This window comes from Pteropus alecto, unplaced genomic scaffold (genome assembly GCF_000325575.1).
Source record: "Pteropus alecto unplaced genomic scaffold, ASM32557v1 scaffold63, whole genome shotgun sequence".
In the NCBI taxonomy this organism is placed as follows: domain Eukaryota; kingdom Metazoa; phylum Chordata; class Mammalia; order Chiroptera; family Pteropodidae; genus Pteropus; species Pteropus alecto.
In genome coordinates, this window is record NW_006434897.1 from 5957500 (window position 1) to 5961748 (window position 4249).

Genomic DNA, 4249 nt, shown 5'->3' on the forward strand with positions numbered 1-4249 from the left:
ACTATAAGAATCCACCCAGTTAAGATGATAAGGAAACAAACAAAAATAATATAAACCTTAGGATTCTATCACTTTGGTAATTACTGGTGCCCAACATTCTTCTTTGCCTTTTTTTCCCAGTAAATGTAAAACACTTGACCAGCTTATGATTTCTGTTCCTGCCCCTTGAAGTTGAGTGACTTTCTCTCTCCCTGGATCAGTGGTGTTCGTTCCTGGACTAGTAGCTCCACCGAAGCAAAGCCTGCATCTCCCTCCCTCTTGCATTCTCAGCATCTATGACTGAGTCATAGTGTGTTCAATGCATGTTTGTAAAACGAACTACTGTTAACAAAGTTCTAAGTAGCTTTTAGCAGGTTTAGTTAACGAACATCCACATGATTTAAATAGCAAATCTAAAAGTTGTACTTATCTTTGAATTTACCCATGACAGAAAACATTGAAAACTTTATTCCCTCGAATGTGAAATAGTTATTTTAGAAGACAGAATGATTTCAAGGACTTATTTATAAATGACCTAAAATCAAGCAGCCTTTCCAAATCTATTCTGACTGAAAAGTTAAAGAAGTTTGAAAGATGTTTAAGACTTCTGGTATCTCTCACATACTGAAAAAATATCGGAACACATATTGATCAGTCAAGAGAGCTGTTAATCCTTATGAGCACATGCACTTGAGAGGATACCCAGTTCTGTAATTAATTTTTGTTAAGAGCAAAATTTTAAACTATTTATAATTAAATAATAATTTTTAAGTGATTTAATAATTTTTAATTTTAATAATGCTTTAAAATTTCTTGTCACCTTGATTGAGCAGGGCAGATAACCTCTTGTTAACTCATACTTAAAAATATATATTTTATAATGAAATTAATCTTTACAAAGATTTAAAATTGTTAGAAGAAATGTTCTACAGTAATCCCTTCTCAACTGTGGTGGTGATGTTTCTGAACAACCCTGGGGTTTGCAATAGAGAAACAGGAAGGAATAGTGGAAGAATAGAGTTAAAGGGACTAAGATTTCAATAAACCTTGTAAACACTGCACTTGCTAAAATAAAATAAAAAGTAGAGCACCTTAAATAAGGATGTTGTCAGTGCAATTTTAGACATTATGAAATTGGTTTCCAACCATCCTATAAGAACTAATGAACAAACTGGGGTCCAAAATATTGTTTATAAATGCATTTGACCACAAATAAGAGTCACATCTTGCAGGCTCTCCATGCACAACCACCTAAAAAGAGTATCACTTGGTTCCTCAAAGCTTTAAGCCAGGTGTACCTCTTTCTTGTTAGGAAATGTTCACTTGGGCATGCCGAAAATCCCTTGAGGCAATTAATTCCCCGATAATCTTTCTAGATGTTCCAGGTAATCATTTGCTTTTGGAATATTGGACAGATTCAAGGAGCCTTGAACCAGTAGCACCATCCAAGTGGTGTAACAAAAGTTTCATTATCACTAATTTGACCACATGTGACTCTCAAATTCTCAAATGCTTTGCTTTTTCATGAGTTAAGATTATGTTAAGAAGCTTTTCAGTATTGATGACTGATCATCTTGATATGCAACTGTTGTTCTATTTTGTCAATTACTTTTCCTTCCTATAACACAAGGGCAGAATTTTGAAATGTTACATTTGTCTTTTTTTTTTTTTTTTAATTCATAATCATTACTGGAATCGAATGATTGATCCTACATTTTTGTATACATATCACTACTTTTAATTTTGTATAAAATGACTTCTACTTTTGTTTCCTTTATTATTCTTCATCTCTTCTTGTTATCACAATCAACACTCTGGAAATAATAAGGTAATAATATATATAAAACATATCAAAACTAAGCTTAACATGGCAACCAGGCAGCAGAATGTACAGATAAGCCAATGGTAAGAGTTAAATGCCTTTTGTGGCATTCAGCAGCCATCTCATAATGGCGGGTGGAGTTGTTCAGTTCTGACTGGAGCACAATTTCGTTTACATTTGGGCCTACTGTAAAGTTGAAAGTTCCCAGCTAATTCTTAAGCTTCTATAATTGTACTGTAGTTTCCAGTAAACAAACCCTGATTAGCAAGCAATTTCAGTGAGCTTATAAATTGTTTTTGCTTTGTTGCAGACAATATGCACTTGAAATGATTATCTTACCCTCTTGCATGTACTCCAACCAAATATTTGCTTTTTATCTGAATTTACGACTAACGGGACACCAGCTCTTTTCTTCAGGGTCTCCCTCTCTCCCTATCCCCTCTTTATAATTTTATCTCCATCCTCTTTGCAGACAAGGGAGTGTATTTTTAAAGCTTAAATTTACTCTCACTGATGTTTCTATATTTCCTAGGATATTGTAACAGTAACTTGCCAACAGCTTTACCAGCTTTTTCTATTCTCATTCTTGATTTTTGTAAGTTGCCTAAAAATACATTACCATATACTCAGAGTTTGAGCAAGGGGAACTCATGATTAAGGAGAAATTATTTTTTTTAATTTAACATATTATATCGACTTTTCCAGCATTTATGAATTCTTAATGTCAAATAGTTAAGATGACTATTTCTGATAATTCCTGAATTTTATTTTTGATGAGAAATATGTTACACATATAATAGTCTCACTGTGTAAGAAAGGAATTTTTAAAAATCACATGGATATTTTTGCTCATATTGTTTAAAATAAATTTCTAAGGGACAGCTCTTCTATTTATTGCCTTCAGTGTTTATGTGCCTTAGATCTTCATAGCAATCTCAGTATATTGGCTAAAAAGCCCCCAAAGAATTCAGAGCATGGACTGTTCAGAGGTGGTCTTTCTTCCACAACAATATTCATGCGTTTGACCTTAGTCTAACAGAGATTTATCATTGGCCCTTCCCAGCCTTTCATTAGTATGTTTGAACTTTACTGTGCTACTTCTTATAAACTGAGGTATTTTGGATCACTTGAAGCTTATAAACCAAGTAAACAATTCTGAGGGTGTTGATGATAACTGAAGGGCTAATGTATGGCAGAATGCTGCTGCCACTATGACAGAACAGACCAGCCCACAAATCATAGCCAATACTACTCAGAACTGTCTTCCCCGACTTTTCAGGTCTGCTTTGTGATATTTGTCTTGGCTGCTGAGCATGCATAAATGAGAAAAAGATGGCGATATATTTTAGTAATTTATTTCTTAGTACATGCAGTCGGAGTTTATGACTTATATTGGGAGTCTGCTGGCATTCATCACTCAAACTTGTGAAGACAGTAATGTCTGTTTATAAATAGTTCTATAAAAAGTAGTTCTTGTTTTTCATTTTTAGTCCCAGGAGGGGATAGTAGAAAATGTGTGGGAAAGAAGCAAGAAGAGGTCCTTGATTCAAGGCCTGATTCTGTAACTGTTTCTTTTTCGACCTTGTATAAGTTTATTTCGACTCTCATAACTTCAATTTCTCCATATGTAAAGTAGAAATAATATTATTTCTAATTGTTGTTGAGAAAGTTAAATGTGAGAGAGAAAGTTCTTTTTAAATCTAAAAGAAAGTTCTTTTTAAATCTAAAATCACATACAGAAATTTAAAATAGTTTTTTTTACCTTCTATGGTTTTGTTAAAACCTCTTCCTTCTGTTGTCTATCTTTACACCACCCCCAACTTAAGTCCAAACTACTTAAAACAAAGCTTGATGTTTTCATATGACAGGCTGGCCCAGAAGCAGAGGTCAGAATTTTATTTACCTCACTTGCTATGTGCTGATCCCAATGCCTACCCCTCTTCAGTTTGTGTGCCTTAGTGAGAAATCAGTTTATATCACTACCTCAGAGCAAGTAGAACCAGCATAAATGTTCCCCTGCATGGGTTCAAACCTCTACTATGCCTCTCAATAGCCGTATGGTCTTCAGGTTCTCTGAGCCTCAGTTTCCTCATATAGAAGGTTAGACTAGTACGACCTTCCTCACGGAGTTGTTTTTCTGGATTTGTGAAAGTGAGCCTTGGAAAGGACTAAAATAAGAGCTTAATAATTGGAGTGGATGGTTATTAATGGTATACGTTATGTGGAAATTCTGTATCCTTCTTTCTCACAAGTTTCTGGACAGAGAAGCTATTACCAAATGTTTTATGATAATTAAGTCAATTTTAAGAAAAGCAATTTTTGAGATCTCCCTAATAGATTGTAACCTATAGTGATCCTTGATCTTCTTATGTGTAATGCAACAAATAATAAATATCTTTATTTCCTTTTCTCCTTGCCTGCTCCCGCTCCCCCCCCACCCCCCCCACC

At 34.5% G+C, this 4249-nt stretch overlaps 1 protein-coding gene across 12 annotated transcripts in view; it reads left to right on the forward strand.

Moving 5' to 3' along the window:
* The window catches only part of BMPR1B (bone morphogenetic protein receptor type 1B), a 247075-nt gene that overhangs the window by 203248 nt on the left and 39578 nt on the right, over nt 1–4249 (forward strand). The gene's annotated exons all lie outside the window — the stretch shown is intronic.